General features: G+C 51.6%; 1 protein-coding gene across 10 annotated transcripts in view; it reads right to left on the reverse strand.

The window, feature by feature from the left end:
* Atp2b2 (ATPase plasma membrane Ca2+ transporting 2) overlaps window positions 1–21,046 on the reverse strand; it is a 318,107-nt gene that overhangs the window by 164,770 nt on the left and 132,291 nt on the right. The gene's annotated exons all lie outside the window — the stretch shown is intronic.

The raw sequence follows: 21,046 nt of genomic DNA on the forward strand, positions 1-21,046 counted from the left end.
TCAGAATGTGTGCCCAAGAGCCCACATGGCCTGGTTCTCCTGAGATCCCCCTCAGTTGCACTGGGGCCCACACTCACTCTGTTCTCATACGACTAGCCCCAAACCCCTACAGCCTGCTGACTGTGGAGCTGGCCTTCAGACCCGAGTTTCAAAACTAGCTCAATCCTTTGCCTTTGAGGCGACCTTGGGCAAGCGACTCAACCTTTCTGGGTCTCAGCTGGCTTATTGCCAGAGCCACACCAGCTACAGGGTAGCAGTGTTAGTCAAGGGGACAATGGCAGGCATTAGTAACAGACTGGACACAGGGCTTGGAGTTCCCTGAAAAATGTCCCATGAAAATGTGACATCTTGGGTCTCTTCCATCCTCCTTTCCTGGCAGAGGACATTCTTCGATACCCCTGTAGGAGGGAAGCTGGGCTCCCACCTGAGCCCCCAGATCCTGGTTTTTGCTTCTAGATTCCTCTACGGGAGGGTATGGGTCTGACTGCTGGTGATGGCCAGTGACTGTCACACACGGCTGGTGACAACCTAGTCACCATCAGGCCTTCGATACAACGCCCCTGTTCTGAAACCCTGAGAGCTGAGGCCTCACTGTAGTTCTAAGTTACAGAGAAGAAACTAAGGCAGAGTGGGCTAGATTAGGGAGTCAAAATCACAGAGACTGGAGACACTGGGACCCAAAAAGCACTGCCCCGGCAAACCCAGCCCGTGGACCTCACTGGTGGTTATGGGAAGGGATCTGGTCACAGGCAGAAGTTGTCAGCCTTGCCTCCCATGTCAGTGGCAGATGTGTGTCTGTGACTTGCTTGACCTCTGAGAGTGGAATCCCAGACCTCCTGGACTTGGAGCTCACAGAGTCATGGAACCAAGGTCACAGGGGTGAGTACCGCAGAGCTGGGGATGGAGGACCCCGAGGACTGCATGGATGAAGCATCTCAGGCCAGAAACAACCTCCTTCGTGCTCCCCTCAGGCTGGTACCGTCTTGCCAGTGTGCACAGCCACTTCCCCGCCACCCACTCTGCCTTGTGACCTTGATGACCTTGGTCTCTACCTGTTCTGAAAACTCTACCTGCCCACCCCTGCAGCCCTGCTCTGACACTCCTGTTACCTTCTGATTCCACACCCTGCTTCCCGCCTCTTGCCTGGAGAACTCCTCCTCATCCTTCAGGAGTCCTCTCCAGCAGCCCGTCCTTCCTTAGTGCCTCCCAGAGTTCCCTGCTCCATCAGCTGACCTTCCTATGCATATGTGTTCATCATGCAGATGTACTCCTGGGGACAGGAAACTGGATCTCATTTTCCCGTGGCATTCCTGGCAATGGACACAAAGCCTCAATATCTATTGATCTAAACAGTCAGCGCAAGTTTGTTGAATGAAAATGCAATCCCTGGAACAGGTCTGTGTTTGCCTTTCTTGGTGGCTCTGGAAATGCTCTTTGAACTGGGGCTTCTAGTGTAGGAAGTTTGCCAATGAGTGGAGTTCCCTCGGTATGCTAAGCTTAGAAGGGATAGAGGAAAACTCCCACCTTCACTTGAGTGCCCCTGTCTGGAGAGGCCTTAACTGGGACAGGAGGCTGGAGCTCTTACCCTCAAAAGTCGCATCAGCCGCACGCAGCAGATCATGAAGTCATTTCTTTGTGTGGGTCAGCCAATCAAGCCTTCAGTTCTCACTGAATAGAAGGCTTTGTGTTGGGGTCTCCAGTTACTTGAGTGTGTGTGGACTTCAGTTCTCCTGAAGGGAGAAGAGCAGGAGGGCGGGGACAGACAGGGTGGAGGTGACAAGTCCTGGGATAGCAGGAGGAGAAGGAAGGGAACTGGACATTTGTCAGGCCCCTCCTTGTTGGCTTGCAACACACAAATTGTCACTCATTGCTCATCACTATCCAAGGAGTATGTGGTACTATCAGTTCTCAACCTGGAGGTAGAAAGCAAGCCCAGAGAGGGTGTGTGGCTTGCTCACAGCTGTGTGGCACAGGGTGGGTGACTGGAACACAGCACTGGGATCTCTCTGCTCTCCTACACTGTGGAGGCTGTGGGACCTGGGAGGGACTGGGGTTCCCAGGAGAGGGCAAGGCAGAGGGGGTAGCAGGTGATATGAGTGTAGCCAACTTCTGAGTGTTGGGGGTACACAGGTGAGAAATCAGGGCAGAGGGCATCCTCTCTGGTGTCTGTGTTGCATGGTTGTTGCATAGTGACCTCTTTGGCACTTTCTTTAGTGTTAACATGCATGCTTCCATACACACTACAGAAACATATGTGCGTACATACACACGCACACACACGCTCACATGCACACACTTACCCACATGCACAGCAGCCCCAGTGTATAGAGTACTATGTCGTTTTACTGATGGAGAATCTGGGTAGAGTGTGGGGACCCCAAACCCAGGGTTCCATAGATGGAATCAGAACCAGAAATTAGGCCCTTCTGGGAGTCTTCCATTCTATAGCTGGGTCCATAGGCTCATTCTGGGGCTGACTCCAGCCATTACAGCCCTTCCCCGCTATTCAGATCTTCTGGGCACTTCTAAGGAGCTCATTTGTCTCTCAGATCTCCATGGTACCCTAAGATGACCAAGGAGCCCAAGTGGGCACTAAGATCACAGGGCTGGAACTGACCTGGTCCCACCCATGCTCCTGGAGTGCTGTTTGACTCCGGACAGATTTATTTCCAAATGACGAGTACACTTCCACACAGTTCCCACATCTCCAAGCTCACAGACTCGGTATCCATCAGTACCTGCTTCCCAGTTGCTAGAAAATTGCCAGATATGGAGAACACAGGAGAATGGAGAACCTCAGGGTACACCCATGGGAGAGTGAGACAGGGCATAGAGTGCTCACAGGGCATCAGACCTCTTGGTGAGGGCAGATGGACTCAGTGGCTTCCCTGCAGGGCTGTGACTAAGCAGGATCTAGAGGCTGAGCAGGGGGCTGGGTGTGCCAGGCAACAGGGCTGGGTGTGCCAGGCAACAGGAGTAGACTGTGCGAAGGTCCTGAGGCTGGAAAGCACCATGCAATTCTGAGGAATGGGAAAGGAGGGCTGAAGGACTGCAGGGGAGAGCAATGGCATGGGGTGGCTGTGTGGCCACTCTACAGATGCCTGTCCGTATCCTGGGAAGGCTCCCAGAGAAAACGGAGGCTGCCGTTCGTATGAACCTGCTCTCTTCCTGGCCATCTCCTCACATTCAACCCTGCTAGCTTCTCAGTGAGCGAAAGGGGCCAATGGAGAACGTCAGAAACACCAGTGACCATGCCCAGAGTGTGGAGGAGGGCAGACTGTAGGAGACCTGACAGGGCATAGGAATTGAGTTGAGAGTAAGACTCACTAGTCAGGGCACAATGTCCCCCAACAGGGTCTGGACTGGCCCTGGGTGGCACTGCTGATACCAGTCTCAGGGAAGCCAGGACTGTTGCTTAGTGTGACTAAGAGGTGGCCTGGTTGGAAGAATCACTGTACGCCCAGGTTACCCTAGGACCTTCTCACACGAGGATGCATTGAAAGCCTTCCTGGGCCCTTCAAGGCAATGTATCACCCCATTTCACAGATGATCAGACAGAGACTCAGAGAGCACTAGCGCAAACCTGCCCAGCTGCTAGGCGTAGATAGGATGCAGCTGAGTAACTTTTTGTCTCCCTGTTAATGGTCTTGGGGAGGTTTGCCTCTTGCTAGGAACTTCTGCAAGTAGCCTTGGGGAGCAGGGAGGAATGAGAGGAAAAGGCAGGGTGAGAGCCAGAGCTGGGCTCATGGACTGGCTGCCCTTGATAGCTGATCTGGGTGATACTGATGGACTTGACTGATTTCTTTAAGCTAGGCCTTATGCATCCTCCCCAGAGGCTGCTGGGAATTCCTCCTGAGAGCTGTCTTGAGCTGGTTCACATGGACACACTGCCCTGCCCTCCACCCAGCCCAGTCTTCCCTGCTCACAGTCTGAGGCCAAGCAGGGGCTGCTTCCCTTACGACATGCACCACAAAGCCAGTGATGGGGTCTTCTGGCCCATGAAGAAATCTAATCACCCTGTGAGGTCACCTTGCTTGGAGTTCATCTTCACTAGCTGTGGCTCACCAATGAGGCTACAACAGTCTGCCTGAGTGCAGGCTGCTGTCACCACCAGCCCACAGCGAGTCAGGAAAGAACACTGTACCAGCAGTCACCAGGATAGGACAGACTCAGGGGCATCTATGACAGTCTGACTTTATCCCTCAGTCCCCATGACCTGGCATTCCCCTGACAAAGACTCAATAGAAGGAGAACATGGAAGGGCATGTCCAATAGGAACAAGGTACTGTGCCATTCTTGGGGGCACAGAGGAGCAGGGTTAGGGGTCAAGGTGATTGTAACTGAACCCTATCTCTGCAGCTTAGGTCTGGGTGGCTGAGAGATGGTTGCTGAGCTAGTTTGAATTTCAGTTCTTACATCAGCCAAGTGGAAGCAATGCTTGGGGTTAATGGCACTCCAGAAGGCATGAGTAAGCCATGTGTATACATGTGGTATATAATAGGTGCTTAGAAAAATTCAGCTTGTGTCTCCTTCATCTCTACTCTGCCAAGGTAACATCTTCAACTCACATGACAGCTGGACTTTGATTGCAAACCAAATTAGAAAGAATCTGAAGTGGGTAGTGCTTCGCGCTTCAGCATTAATTAAGCACCTACTATATGCTTGATGGTATGGGTACTGTCTTCTGGAAGTAGAGCTTGTAGATGACAAAGAAGGAAAGAAAGGAGGAAGTCTGGAAATTTTGGGGAGGTGCTGAGGGGTGCCTTTGTAGGAAGAATTTCCCCCTTCCTTCTCCTGGGGTACCTCAGGCACCCTAGAACCACATAGCTGGAAAGCATCTCTTTCATGACTTGGCTAAAGCACTGAGATGCAGCCCCATAGAAGAACCAACACATCAGCCCCTAAGGAGCACCTAATCCCCACCCAGTTCCTAGAACAGTGCTGGCTTGAGGCCGAGAGGTCTAACCTAGAGCATCATTATTGGTTTGTGCAGAACTCAGTTCAAATATGAACTCTGCCATGTGTTGGCTGTGTGGCCCTGGGAAAATCACTCTACCTCTCTGAGCCCTATTTCTTTATCAGTCATGTGACAGGAACATCCATCTTAGTCTATCTTGGGAATGAACTGAGACAAGGCCTAGAATATTGTTCCTGTTAGGTGTGGCAAGCACAAACTTCTTTGTGAAATTACCCATAAGCCCCTTCTCTGGGGCACAAGCACCTGTACCTTGCACGGTATGACTTGGAGGCAACCTTGCCCCGTGGAGTCCTGGAATTGCTTGTGGTGCCTGCCTGTGACCTCACTGGCAACTTAGACCCTGTCCAGGTGACAGTGAACCCTACAAGGATGGCATCTACTTTCCCAAGAGCTGCCTGGGCACAGGTACCAGCTGTGCATGGTAACCGGGGCTGGCCATTTTCTCCACTGGTCCTTTTCATTTACCCCAGCCTTGGGCTCTGATGGCAACTGGAGGACTCGGCACATTGCCACTCTGCTCTGTCCAAGGGTTCCAGGCAACACCAATGAGAGACCACTCTAAGTTGGCCAGTGAAGACCTCAATCTCCTTCTCTCCCTCCTTTCTTGCTTTGCCTCTGTACCCAAAGCCTCTGGAGCACTGAGGGTCCCTTCTCTAAATTCTCCAGTGTTTGGCCACATGAGACACAAACTGTCTTGGTCTCTCCACGCCTCGGTTCCTCTCCTATGGTCCACAAGCCTGCTGGCCCTGGAGCCCTGGAATAAGTTCTGATCTGGAATCTTCCTGTGTGGCACTGGCCGAAGGCTGCTGCCTCTCAGAGAAGGGGTGTAACAGGGAGATGGTGCCATCCATGGGGCAGGGTGTAACAGGGAGATGGTGCTGTTTATGGGCTCTTGTGAATTCTGCCCACAGGTCTCACTTCTCCTGACCACTGTCTTTCCCTGTTCCATCGTCTGCAAAATGGAGGTTGGAGCTGGCTAGATGGCAGAGAGGTAAGGACACTCGCTGCCAAACATGATGTTGAACACAAGTTCAGCCCCTGGGAACAACATGGAAGGAACTGACTCCTGCAAGTAAGTTGCTTTGGCTTACACACACACACACACACACACACACACACACACACACACACACACGCAAAATACATGGATATAAAAACCTCTAAAATATGAGTGAGGAGTTTGCATTTTTGTAGAACTGCACGGAGATCCCCTTGAGAGATCTGCCAGCTGGGTTTGGGATGAAGTCACTCGCAGGGCTGCTGGGCTACATTGAAGGGCAAGGTTACATTCTACAGACAATTTAAGATGTTTGGGGAAACACACACACACACACACACACACACCACCACCACCACCACCACCACCACAGGAATGTCATTTATAGTCAGCTCCCGTGCAGGGTTCTGTTGCTCCTTGCCTGCTCTGCTAAAAATAGCAATTGACAAAAGGGCATGCAGGCTCCGCCTACCTGAGGCAGCTACAGGGGGCAGGACCGTGTCTTCCTCCGTGAAGGCAGACCTCCTCCCACCTACCTGTTTCACATGGCCAGTGGCCATCACTTTCCTCACCCTGGCCGTGACCATGGCCATGGAGGAGTTTTAAGAATGCCAGGGAGAAACGTGGGCTGCAACCCTGGGGCTCACACTAGGAATGTCCCTTGGGCCCTGGTAATGACAGTAGTACTGATGGAGGTGACACTCAGAGCCACAATACAATGTATCAGGTGGCGTGAACTCAAAGAGTTCTCCAGACCAGCAGGAAAGAAAGACTGCTGTTGGTTTTATACAGGGACCTGGCCACCTGTCTCCAGAGTGATAGGGTATCCCCCCCTAGCCTGCTTTTGACTGCAAGTAGGGCCTACTGGGCAGGACTCAGGGGGCCCCAAGGCTTGCTTTGTGATGTGGCAGTTGGGTGGGGGCAGAGAGATCGGTCACTGTTATGGCTGGGTTGTGGCTCAGTGGGAGAGCGCTGGTGAAATACCCAGGGCCCCGGGTTATATGCCCAGCTTTTGTTGATTGCAGCATCGAAAACCAAGACCAAACCCACTAACCAAACAAAGCCCTGTAGTCCATGATGACGTCATGGGGCAGTGCACACTGGAGGAGGGGAGGGAATGACCAGCAGCAGGCACAAGAAGAAGAAGGGTTTGTGGGGTGGGGCGGCACTCACAGAAGGCACCTAGAGAGGGCACCACTCCACAGCAGAACCCCCAAACATCAGCAGTGAGGTTTCCACCCTACAGGATATTCAGTCTTATGATAGTTCATGGCCCCACAGGCTTGGTTTTCAAGGTGTCACTACTGGATGGTGGCAGACCACATAGGAAGTGGGGGCTTGTAGGAGGTTCCTGGAGGGCATGTGTCCCTCCCCCATTTTCTTTCACTGCCTGGTAGTGAAGATTTTGCCCTCACAGAGGTGTGCCCTAAGCAAATGGACATTCCATCACAGGCTGGAACCTCCAAAACCATGACCCCTAAACTTTTCTGCCCAACGAGGTGATTGTGTGAAGTATTTTGCAACAGTGGCAGAAAGTCAACTGACGCAGTGTGTGATTTAACATTTGTCTTCGAAACAATTCCTTTATTGAAACCCAGTGTGGCTGGCCTTTTGTATCCTCGGATTCCCACACCTCCAAGTCAACCAAATGTGATTGGAATAGCTTAAGAGATGCATCTGTGCTGGGAATTATTTCCACGACAGATGGATGTCTTGGGTGTTATAAGTCATAGGAGAATCCATCTGAAGTGTGGGGAGGGTGTGTGGAGGCTCCACGAGGCTGCTACCACTTGCAAAATTTCACTGTGGTTTCAGCAGCCATGGGGGTCCCTGAAGCCACCCCTTTCAGATCTTGGGGGGATGACTGTTTTACCACAAACCTTGCTTAACTAGTGTGGTACACTGTTAGCAAAACAGGACAGGTACACTGTTCACGGATCGGACGGCATCCTGTCTGTCCCTTGGGAACTTTGGCTGAGACCCTGGCTGGAGAGTGGGTTTCTAGAGCTGATCGAGGCTGTGGAGAGATTTTTCAGAGGCTAGAAGGGACTGGAGGCTCTCCTAGGGGCTGCCACTGTACGGGGGATAGCTCTGGGCATGAGGGGAGTTTGGGATCACCCTGGCGCAGTCTCCCTCCCCAGCCTCAGGTCTCGGCTACCTCTGCACTCAGGGATAGCAGCTCCGTAGAAGCTTTTTCTAACCACCACGGCGTCCTGACCTCAATGGCTAACACACATTCTTGGCCTAGTTAGAAAGCCCCTCGCCTCTCGTATTTATAGCACCTCCCCATACCACTTATGCCTCAGAGGGAGACTCAGCCCTGCTTTGGAACCTGCCCCTCTTAAACAGGGTCTTTCCATGGAGCCCAGGCTGACTCTGCATTCATGCCCCTCCTGCTGCTTCCTTCCGGGGGCTGGGATCACAGGGGTGTGTCATCACACCCAGCCAAAGACCTCTTTCCATCGAGCCTCCCTGACCCGAAGGCATTGTTAGACCCTCCTCTTTGTGGGACAGAATGGATCAGGGATGTCACTGGGTGGCACCCTCATCCTCAAATTGGAATGGTTGAGGTTTGAGTTCACTTACTGTGCATGGGCCTAGTTTGAAGAACTCAGTCCATGTAAGCTTGTCTTTTTCTTGTAATGACCCGTTAGTCAAAGGAAGAAACTGAAGCACAGGAAGGTTAAACAGCTTGCCTGAGCTCACACAGCCAGATGGCTTTTGAATCTGACTCCAGAGACAATTCCCTGGGTTCTGGGCTGAACCTGGCACACGAACTAGTTCCTCAGTGAGTGGACTTCCCCTTGTTTTTTGCGTTTTTGAGCTCTTACCATCTATAACTGGGTGGCAGGGAAGAGATGATAGTGGCCACTCATGGTCCCAGCCTGGTGGGTCCATGAGTTCTCATTTTACAGATGAGCCTCACGATGGCATCCCTGGTCCACTCCTGTGCCCAAAGAGGAGGCTCTCACTCCTAAAGTCTAGACCCTTCAGGGAAGTTCCTAGGGACGTGGCTGATGTGACCACAGAGCAGGGCAAGGTGTTACCACAGTTGGGGCCCAGGCACCCTCTTTACAAAGGGAACACAGAGGCCCAGGAAAGGGCATTATCTAGTGTCTGTAGTGAGTGACAAAGGCTAGGGGGCATGGTGGGGCTGGCTTAGTCCTTTGCTCCACCTAACCATCAAACTCTTCTTGTTCTCATACCAATATTTCTTTTCTTTTTCTTTAAAACTTCTGTTAGATTATTTATTTAATGTATATGAATGTTTTCCTGGATCTAAGCACGGTATGCATGTAGTGCTTGTGGAGGCCAGAAGAGGGCGTCATATCCTCTGAGACTCTAGTTACAAATGGCTGTGGGTGCTGCTATGTGGGTGCTGGGAACTGAGCCTGGGTCCTCTGGAAGAGCAGCTAGGGCTCTTACTCGCTGAGCCATCTCTCCACATCCATGCCCCATGCCTTTTTCAAGTATTGGCTTGAGGATTTTAAGTCACCTGTCCCATGATCACTTCCAGTTCCAAAGTACAGAAGGCAAGAGGACACTGCTCTTCTATTGCCTGGGGTTTTGCTCTGTGTAGCTCTGTGGAAGGCATGATACAGTCATGTGTTCATCCAACAGCCATGGGCACATCACTTCCTCCATGCGAGCTAAGAGCAGTCTCTTTGGAAGTTGGAGTCTTGGCCTGGAGCATTCTGCTTGAGCATAAAAGGACTGGTACTGAATGCAGAGGTCTATGCTCACCCTGTGCCAGCATAACATGGGGACATCCTGTCAGGCATTTGTCATCCACTTCCTCTCTTTACATCCATCTCCTCTCTACACAGATCCAGCCGCAGCTCTGGGTCTGGGGCCTACATCTACACCAGTACCCTGACCCAGTATATAAGGGCAATTTGTACACTGTCTTGTCTTCCTGATCTTTTTAACTAAGGCTTGGGAGCTAAAATCTAACCTCAATCTCAGAGGAAGCTAAGGCATCCCAGAACAAAGAAGAGAGGTGTCAAGCTGTGGGCTGTGTGTCCTTAGCCAGGAAACTGATGGGCGACCCTGATTTAATTAGCTTTTTCTTGCAATGATTTAGAGAAGGCTGTAATTAGCTTGGAGGCCCAGAGGGAGAGGCCTGGGTGGTGGAGCCATGGAGGAGCAGGTGGCAAAGGAGGGTGTGGGCTGGATTCAAGATTGGACCCCTGTTTTTCCAGGCAATGCAGGTTAAAGAACCTGGCTGCTTAGAGGAAGCGAGTCCTGCAGAAACTGGACTTGGCTGGGGAAGCTGTGGGCTCTCTGCTGGCCTTTATGGTTTGTTTTCATTTTGTTGTTGCTTTTTGGTTCATATTAGATTACCGCATATATCCAGGCCACAGCGTAGTGGCCTGGAGGGTGGCACTTAGGCTAGGCCATGGTAGATAAATCTTCGGAGGACCTTGTAGCTGGCTGAGGACATTCCCCATGATACCAAGCTAATAAAAAGGGTGGAGGCCCCGTTTCCAGTTTGGAGGAGGAAGCTCCCAGAACTGTACTGTATGTGGGATTGTTAGACATTAGTATTCGTCAAACACTGACTGAGGGTTTGCCCAAGACCCTCGTCAGCCTGAGTCCGCGAGGCAGAGCTCAGGCTGGTGGAGCTGTGGTTTGGGGACGGCTTGTTCCTTCTTCGGGGGAGGGCTGGTTCACACAGTGTGGCCAGTGGGACCTAGTGGGAAGCCCTTGGTTGCAGGAGTGGAGTTCCAGAATCAACTCTAGTGTCACGGTGGTCCACCTTCAGCATTGGCATTGTGCCACCTGAGAAAGGAGGTGAGCTCGAGTATCAGCTCTAGGAAACTAGCCTTGCTTGTCATGACAGCATTTTTCTGCATATACCGGATCCCCACTGAGTGCCAGAGACCACTGTCACTCTGCTTCCCCCAGCAGCCCCAGGTGTGGCTGGCAGCACAGCCCCTGTTTTCCCACATGTCTCTGGGGGTAAAAGATGAGGAGGACTGGGGGTGGAGAGAAGATGGAACGCAGAGGCTTTGCTCAGCTTGGTGGATGCACGTGGTGTAGCTGCTGAGAGCCAGGCCTCCCAGATGCAGAGCCCTTGCCTGCCCCCAGCCACTTATGTTCCAGGCATGGATCTTCTGTGGACCTCCCTGTCCAGTGCTCTCTTCCTGGGTTCTTCAGCTGAACAGATCCCCGGGGGCCCTTACTACGCTTCCATTTTGCCCCTGTCTACCTCCAGGTCTGTAGCCCAGCCTCAGACATGGTTCTGTTCTCACCAATGCTATGCACATCCAAGCTTCACTTCTCAACTGCTTAGCCCTCTCGTCATAACAACCCTCTCAGGAAGGCCCAGGGAGGTTATACAGTTGGCTCAAGGTCACACAGATAGGACCTAAAAGACCCGGAATTTATTCTACATCTCTTAAGTCTCCAGACTGAGGTCCCGTCTGAGAACCTGACACCCTGCAACTGTCATGTCTAAAAATGTCCCTTTTGTCTCATGGTCATCATGCTGCAAGGCCCCTTGCTTTGTGGTAGCCTCTGCTGAAGACAGTATTGTACTCATTGGCGCTGGGGAGGAGATAATTCTGGAACGTGTCCAAGAAAAAGACGTGAATACTTTAGCTCCGCAGCTCTTGCTTGCAAAACACACTGAGCCCCAAACAGAAGTGAGCCTGAGAAGGTCTCAACCTAGCACTGCCCACTAGTCAGTTTGCAGTTCAACAGAACTCCGTGGCAGCTTGGGCGGGCTTTCTCCCACAGAGAGATCAAGGCCAGAGTTACATCTGCAGTAACCTCAGGTGTATCCTAGCCCCTTTAGACCCTCTGTTTCTTCATCGGCAAAGATGCTGCTACTGGGTTCAGGCTTGCTCTGAGGGCAAGGACCATGTGGAAAGGTCTAGATTAGAACCCGCACATGAGAGGCGTTCCCCAGTTTTCAAAGTGAAGGTTATAAACATGCATGGAGGGAGCTGTAAAAAGGGAAGCACAGAGATTCTCAAAAGGGCTGGTGCGATGGTGCTTGCCAGTGACCACACAGGGTAAGTTCCATCATCTTGTCCTCTGCCTATGTTGTGATATATTATCTTCACCTCAAGGTAAGGACTCTCTGAGTGCCCATCTCACAGGTAAGAAAGTGGAAGGGCCAGCAGGGCAGGTTAAATGGGAACCAAGTGCTAGTTTTTCAATGAAAGGCAAAAGCAACTGGAAGGTTGCCTGGGACCCACCTGCCAATCACATGGCTCCCTAACTTCTGCCCCTTCTTCCCTCGGTCTCTTCAGCCAAACTTAACAATTCCTTCCTGGCGGGCTACCTTGGTCACCCTTGACTGTGGCATATAGTGAGATCTAGGGACACCTTTGGAATTCTGTTTCCCAACCTGCCACCCTAGGGTTGGGGTTCTGCAACCTCTGCTAGGATTGTAAAAGGGGTGGGTGTCCCTTCTCTCTATCTAACACTCCATACCTGCTGCACCTGTCACTGGGTGCTGTAACATCATACTTCAGAACTCTGGGCCAAGGGGCAAATTCCACTGTCCTCTCTCCTCTACTGTGAGCTTTGGTAAAGGGGAAGCTTGCGTGGGGCAGAGGGGATAAGAAGGCTTCCTGCTGGCTCCACTGATCTGTCACATGCACTGAGGTGCAGACATATCTCGCTGAGCCTCAGTTTCCTTTTTCCCTCCACCACAACATAAAATGAAAGAAAGCGAATTGGCAGGGCCAGGCTGGAGTAGAAACCACAAATGGCCCATTTGCAAGAGCAGCTTAAAATACATTTGTTTGTTTTGCTTGGAGCTTAAAATAAAATTGAATTAAATGCCAATGTTGAAAAATTGGAGGACCATGCCTAGGAATTCAGACTGTTGGCTTCTTCTAGGATGCTGAGGCTGTCCGTGCTGGAAGCTGGCTGAGGGAGGAGGAGGAGGCCACAGAGATGGACGCCTGGTCTCCTGGGTCCCCTCCAGCCTTGTTTCTGGCAGAGTAGTTACCTGGACATGAGATGTGGGGAGTTGACACTGCCTGGACCGGTCTGTCCTGATCACGGATACCCCTTCCCATGTGCACAATGAACACCCAACTTGGCCTGGGCTTGTTCTAGAAGCAGCAGACACAACGAGGCAGCTTGTACCTACTAACCCACCATGGGATTCCTGGGCCCTCGTGAAGTGAGTGCCCTGTGTATCATACTAGATTCACTGAGAGGGACACTGAGGCACAGACAGGCTACCTCACTTGCCGAGGTCACGTGATCAGCAAGTGGGAAGATTGGGATGTGGATACCAGAAGCCTGCCTCCTTCAAATCTGTGGCACACCAAAGAACAGAGGTGTCCCCAGGCCCTTTGCTGGGGTGGGCACTCCCATGGTTCTGCCCAAGTTTTTATCTCTCCATGGCACACGATTGTCACCCTCCCCTTCTCCATTCCTCCCTCACACCACACACCCATCAACTCTTGATGGCTTCTCAGCAATCAAAGAAGGTGCAGGTACTACCTCCCTCCCCCCATCTGAAGGTGAGGAAACAGAGAGCTTTGAAGTAACTCATCCATGTTACATGGCCAGAGCAGTAAAACTGGGGTATGAACCTGGATCCCGAGCATTGAAGACTGTGCTCTTGGCAGCCTGGAGTGCCTGTGTGGTCTCAGACACTCGGCTGGCATCCTCCTTCACCCACCTGTGCACTCAAGTGCGGTCCTGACTGCTACTCTGCCCTGGACCTAGTGACATAGAGACGTCTCTAGTGGCTCTTGGGTGCAACTACATGGGAATTCAGCTGGAGTGGAAGGTGGCATACACCTTCAGAACAGGGTCTGGGGCCAGAGAGAAAATTGGTTTCCAAGCCACTGCCCAGGAGACTGAGGCAGAGGGAAGCTGGTGTGCCTGGCCATTTGTTTCAAGGAGAACATGGGGGACACCTGTGGATTAGGAGACCCCTGTCCCGTTCTACCCTCCACAACTACAGCAAGGACCAGCTTTCTGGCCTGAAGTCTTGAACAAGTGCACCCTCTGCCTGTTCCTCAGTTTCTCTCTCTGTGAAAAGAAGAGGTTACATCAGCAGAGGGTGCAAACTGTCAGCCCTAAGGCCTCATTCAGACTCGGGGCATGTTTATTTATTGAGAAGATATATTTATATTTTAAATTAAGTGTATATGTGTGTGTTGGGGGGTGGCCTGTGTGTGGGATGTGCATGTAGTTGGGCTTGTAGAGGCCCAGAAGACGCTGTTGGAGCCCCTGGAGCTGGAGTTAGAGGATAATGTTAGCTGTTATGCGCGTTCTGGGAACCTAACCTTGGTCCTCTGGAAGAGCAGCAAGTGCTCTTAACTACTGAGCCATCTTGTCAGCCCCTGCAGAGCATATTTCTGCAAACACCTTTGTTGTTATTGTAGAACAATGTTAAATTTGTTCAATACCGTGAAGATGACATGGAGGTGCTGGCCCTGCCCCCACTTCCCCTCGTTATGGATGTCTAACAGTAGCAAGCAAAGATCTCACGAGGAACCGGCGCCCATATGCTAATATCCACGAGACTCCACATTCCATCGAAATTGCTTTCTTTCACCTACTAATACCTGGGTCTGCTCCTGGGACCCTCATTGTCCTACATTTCATCTCTTCTGCTTCCTAGGCTCCTTGTGGCTGCGACAGGTGCATGGCATATTTAAAAATTAAACAAGCTATTTCAGATGGGAGGTACCAACTACCAAAAACAGGCTGAATCTCACGCTGATTTCACAGGCAGTAACCGAGTTCTGGTCAGAGATGAGTGTTTCCTCTCTGAACACATATATTCACGTCACGCCTCTGAAGGACTGGATCTCCAGTTTACCGCCATCCCAGAACTCCCTATTGTCACCATGCAGTCTCCAGCATCATCCTGTATCACTGGCTTGGCACCTGTCATCTTCCAACTGTACACAGACAGGCCTCCTCTGGTTTACTCATCTGTGAAATGGGCACCATACTACCTCCTGCCAGATCAGCTGAGGTTGAAATGAACTGAGATATGCACAGATGATTCTCAGCAGGGTGCCATTCAGGCCCAGGGACCATTCTCTTGCTGCTGGTATATTATGGGCAGATGTTTTAAGTTTCCTCTTCCTAAAGTAAACCCAACCCTTCTTCCTCTGCCTGCTCTGTGTCCCTATCGGCCAGGTGAGGCCAGTGCAGGAGAGGTAGAGACAAACTTGCTAAAGTAGGTCCTACCTATCTATGTGCAGAACCACAGACCTCCAATGAAGACCCCACACCCAGTGCCAAACCCAGGGTGAGGACAAAGCCAACCCCCAATCTAGGCTCTGCAGGTCAAGCCTCTTGGGAGAGTACCATCTTCCTCTGCATGGCACCCCTAGACTGGAATCCAGAAATAAGGAGGTTGTGAGGGATACACGTCCAAGGGGTCACTCCTTGCCATGGTTACACATAGTGTAAACAGAGATGGGACAAGAGCAGCAAGGGGAACAGAGCCTGGGGCAGGGCTACATCCTGTTTGCCCTCTACTGTATGACTCAGGCAAACCCTCACCTCTCTCTTAGTCTCCCTTCCCCAGTAACAGACGCAAGGGGCAGTAGTGACAAAAGTGATGGTGGCGGTGGCAACAGTAGGTCCCCACTGACACACAAGGTGCAGCATCAGCCCTTCATGTACTTAGCCCACTTCATACATACAAGCACCCTAGGGACAGTCCCATCCCCATGACCATTTCACATGTGAGGAGGAGAGGACTAAACGCTGGGAACTAATCTGAGGCATGCAAGCTAGAAGATTCAAATTCTCTGATTTGGGGTGTGAGCCCGCACCCTAGGCCTGCCTCTTCTGTAGCCACCCATGAAGGCAAAAGAAGCCTTGCATGTGTTGGAACAGATTTCACTGTGGACTTGCTGCCCCTGGGGCTGAAGTCACATGTGCAGTGGGAGCACACCTGCTGCATACACCTGTGCCGAGGGGACACACCTGCTGCATACACCTGTGCCGAGGGGACACGCCTGCTGCATACACCTGTGCCGAGGGGACACGCCTGCTGCATACACCTGTGCCGAGGGGACACGCCTGCTGCATACACCTGTGCCGAGGGGACACGCCTGCTGCACCATTTGAATCTCATGGTGGTGATATTGCGTATGTACCCGCTATTATGCCTCTCTCTCTCCAGTTTATAGGACAGGAAGTGGAGTCACAGAGACCTGAAATAAGTGTCGCAAGTGACTCAAGGGTGTCAGTATGAAAGGCGGTCTGGCTTTCGGCCCATTCACACATAATTTAGCAGACTTCTGGAGGGCCTGCTGTGGGAAGCCAGGGACTGTCCCCTGGGTCCCTTGTTAGCATCCACTGAACTCACCCATCCCTTCAGCCTCCCTCTGGTCTAAGGCTCCAACTTCACAGTTTTCACCCTAACACTGGGAGTTTCCAGCTGACCAGCTGCCTTCCCAGGCTCCCAAGAATAATGAAGGCACACAGGCCAACTTCTCATACCTGATCCAGAGATGATGAGCAATCATGCTTGGGTCCCTTCTGAGTTCCAGTCCCCCCAACACATGCTTCCACTCCGATCTCTTGGTATCAGCAATCCAGCTGTCTGTAGCCTATAGCTATACCCTTCGAGGAAGTCCAGCGGGCACAGCAGGCAGTGCCCCTGACACCTAAGTATTCTCTTTCTGGTTTAGGAACCGGCAAGGAGAGGGAAGCTAGGCTGGTAAGGGGCGGGGAGCATGGCTGGGCACCGGAGGCTTGGGACTGGCCTCTTCCATTCCCTTACAAAGCAGGGGACTCTGCCAAAAGCGGTGTGAATGGTAGACATGCTGGGCTTCCTCCACGGCCCCCTGATCATATCAGCAGCAGCATGGCTGAAGGCCAGCTACCTGGAAGTTCCTTTCTTCTGAGGACAGCCTGTACAGCTGGCCAGTGAAGAGCTGCATTAGGAACTGAAGGGAGGCTGGCCAGCAGGACGACAGCTGCCCTGCCTAAGGAGGCTTCTAACTGATGGTTATGTGGCCGGGAGAGGTTAGTGGAGGCCAGCCTATGAGGGGGCCTGGCTCAAGCAGCCAGGATGTGCCTCCTCCAGGAAGCCTCTCTGGGCTTAGGGGAAAAAATGTAACAGATCCTGGCAGCCATCCATCTCTTGGCCCAGACACTTCTTGATTGTTCCATGAGAACACACCCTGCCACTCTGGTTTATCAGGCACAAAAAGAAAACATCATTGTTCCTCAGGGAGGGTCTTGTCCAACTTTCCAGCATCCCAAGGAAGCAGCCCCTTTCCATGAGAGCAAGTTCCCAGGGGCCCGTCACCCCCTGCTCTGTATAGATGCCGTTTTAAACACTTTGGGTCTCAGGAACTCACCCCTGATGATTTGTATCTCTCGTTTTCCTTTACTTCCTCGTTCTTAGTTGTTAAAATTATGACTGAAGCTGAGACCACATGAACCCTTTCTGGATGAAGGCTGCCAGCCTCGGAAGAGCGAGCGATGGCGCCCCCAGGGGCGACTGGAGGCTCTGCAGTGCTGGGGGCATGTGTCACCTGCTCTTCCACACCGTGACCCAACAGAGTGCTTTCAGTTAATTACGGGGTGGGCGGCACATCTATCTCTGCCCTGGGCTGCTCTGAAGATGTGCTGCAGACACCGTGTATGACAGTTGCGTAATTTAATGTGCCCAACAGACTCTGAATCTTTAAAATTGCATTTATTTATTTAGGGGTGTGTGTGTGTGTGTGTGTGTGTGTGTGTGTGTGTGTGTGTGTCTGTAGGGTGAGCTGGTGCAGCCATGGCAAGAAGGCAGCAGCAGTATGGGGGAAGGCACATGGTCTGTGGTCTGTACATCAACCTGTGATGCTGTCAGTCTGCATATTAGTCAACCAGAGCGGAGAGGCCTCGTGGTCTGGGTCACACAGCAGAGCCAGATCTGAGCTTCACATTTGTGCTTTCTCTACCACCTGGCATGCCCACTCTACTTCTCATGTGTTTTCCTGTCTCCACCTCTTCCTGGCTCAGAATATTCGAGAGAGAGGGGGTAAGGCACGAACCTCACCCCTCTGCGCCTGCAATTGGACCTCACCTATGAGAAGAATGGCAGACGTAGAGGATTCTGGGTGCGGGCAGGAGCCAGTTGCTCAGTGAGCCTTTCTTCCCACTGTGTCTGTTCTTTGTTAACAGAAGGGGCCTAAAGTCGCAGAGCCTAGGAACCAATTGAACGGGGAGCTGGGATTGAAGGTACTTGGCGAGGCACAGGAGTCTGTATGACCAGCCCCTGGGCAAGAGGCTATGGACATCTCCCAGGCCCAGAGTGGAGCAAGTGCCCTGATGACATGCAAGCTTAAGTGGCATTGCCCTGCCGCAGCCTCTTTGGGTGGTGGATAGAAAAGGTTGCCCCTAGAGTCAGGATTAGCTGGCTGAACCCATGTGAATCCTCTTCCTTGTTGGCAGGGAGGGAAGGAAGGACTAGGGAGATGACGGTCCCTACAGGATGCTGAGCTCTGCCCACAGCTCTGTATAGACACCCCTCATTTGGGAGACAGGAACCAGTCTGCTTGGCCACTGAGAAACTGGGGTTGGGGAAGGGCCACTATTCACCAGGACGTTTGGTTCTGAATTTGAATTCAGAATCCTGGAACCGCTCCTAACTTGGCTTAGTGCACCCTGACTAGTTCACAGGGTCAGTGACTCCTGGTGCTGGCATCAGATTGCTGGTTCAGAGGGTCAGTGACTCCCAGGCTGGCATCAGATGGGAATACGGACAGAGAGCGTTCAGCTGGAGCACTGCGGGACCACTAGGATTGGGATTGGGATAACATTTCACCCCTGCCCCCAGGCCCTAAGAGGCCAGGGGAGGGTAAACAGTAAGGAACTGACAAGAACATAGGGGTCTACCACCTATTCCAGCTTATCTGGGCAACAAGCTTGGGGTCTCTGTGTAACTTTCACTTCTTGTGGGTATGCTCAGTGGACATGGACACCAGGGGCAGCTTGAGTCCTCAAGGTTGTCAGGGCACTCAGAAAGAGCACGTACCCTTCAGGAGATCAGGACAGGAAGTGACTCCCTCACTCTATGAGGACCCTGGTGGCATGGCATTCCCGCCCACATTCCTACCTGGGACTGCCACACAGATGGAGCTCCTGGCTTATGCCATCTTGGTGTCTAGAGGCCAGTTGTGCTAAGAAAAAAGAGCCTCAAATCCTCCTATTTTTCATGGAAGAATTTGAGTCAGGGGCCCAGATGGACCCAGTGAGGCCAGGAGCTAGTGGGACAGCACCTGGGAGCCAAAGGATAGTAGTCTTGAGAGGAACATTCTCATCTCAGAAAATGATGGAAATGCTGTTTGATTCATTGAGATTTCCAAAGTCATAAATGAATTCATGGCCTCTGGTGATGAACTACACACAGTAGAATGCAGTTGGGGACTGAATTGTGTCTTTCTAACACCGATGTTGGAGTTCTAAACCTCAGGATCTATGGATGTGGCCTCATTTGGACATAAAGTCTTAACAGAGTTAAAATGAGGCCATTTGGTGGCTCTGGCAGGATGAGACTGAGCCTTCTCATAAGATGTGACCTTTGGACACAGACACAGGCACATAGCGGGAAGAAGAGGTGATGGAGGTCAGAGGACAACTTTGTGGAGTCAGTTCTTTCCTTCTGCCTCGTGGGTTCTGGGATTGAACTCAGGTCACCAGAGTTGCTTCCCAAGCATTTTACCTGCTGAGCCATCTTGCTGGCCCCAGGACTTTTTTTTTTTTTTTAAAATTGAACCTCTACCGAATAGATACAGGCTTTCCTCTTCTTATTCCTGAACTATGAAATGACTATTATATGGTGCCAATGCTGTATTATTCTTTGAAAGTCAGAGAGAAATGGCTTAAGTGTGTTGGAAAATGCAGTTGGGCTATGAGCCAATGTCACGCCACGTTTTGTTAGGGACTGGAACACCCACTGGTCCCTTGTGGATAACAAGGGACAGTGCATTGTTGCTATTTTAAGGAGAACTGAATCCTTTCTCTTTGATTTTTGACACAAGGTAGCCCAGGCTGGCCTCCACACCTGGCTAATGCATGCTCAGGACTACAGCTGTGGGCCTCTAAACCTTGCTAACACACACTTGAATCTGGTTCAGACCCCTCATGGTTGTCATTTGATTGTTGAGTCATCGCAAGCATCCTTGATTTCTGCTCCTACTTTTCTGCTAATTTTGAGCATATTGCATTTTAAGAATCATTCTGCATGATCAGTTTAATATACTGTTCGGCTGTAGAAGATCTGTCAATTAAACATTTTTATGTGGAAGGAGACACCTGTGGTTTCTACCATGACCAACTGTGGTGGTTCTGGTAATGTTTCTACACAGGCTTAGACGGTTCAGCTCTCCAACTCTCTCTCTCTCTCTGGATGTCCATCTTGGCAAGGGTGGGGTTTGTGGCTCCCATATCAGGGGGGCATTGCTCTTTTCAGGCATCTCCAGTGTAGGATCCTTCTAGGGCTGCTGGAGGGCCTACCTTTGTGGGGAAGGACTCCTCTGCTCTGGTCCTGGGACGTGAGGAGGCTCACAGAAGGATGGATACCCTCCCTACTTCCCCAGCTCCCAGGGCTTCTGAGGTGGGGAGCTCTGGAGCCTCCTGGTACATGATTCTGAGCGTTTAGGCCATGCTTGTCCCAGGGCACCGAGAAGCCTGGCTAGACGGGTGAAGGTCTTAACCGAGACTTGGGCTAGGCCGGACTGATAGTTCCTAACTGTACTCCAAACCTAGACTCCCTCCTACTGCTGCCTATGAGCACATTGGCAGCCATCACCTCCTCCCTCTGTGGGTGACCCATCAGTGGCTATCTGACCTCTTTTCTCACCCAAGCCTACACCCGAAACTGCTGGGTTTAGATGCCTGTGTATCTGTTCTGACTTCTCATTTGCCTGGTCTTTAAACAAATACGTGAGCAATTACAGAATATATTTGGAAATAATCTGGTTAGTCCCCAAGTGCTTGAATGAGAAACCAGATTTTAAGAGGGTGATGCTGAGGACAAGAGAGAGGGCACACAAGAGATGCCCACTCTGACAGGAAGTTCGGGGGTGGTGACTGGTCTCAGTAGAGGATGCCGTCATGGAGCAGAAGTT

Source organism: Microtus oregoni, unplaced genomic scaffold (assembly GCF_018167655.1).
Source record: "Microtus oregoni isolate MIOR12 unplaced genomic scaffold, Mior012 000002F_ref0000024, whole genome shotgun sequence".
In the NCBI taxonomy this organism is placed as follows: Eukaryota; Metazoa; Chordata; class Mammalia; order Rodentia; family Cricetidae; genus Microtus; species Microtus oregoni.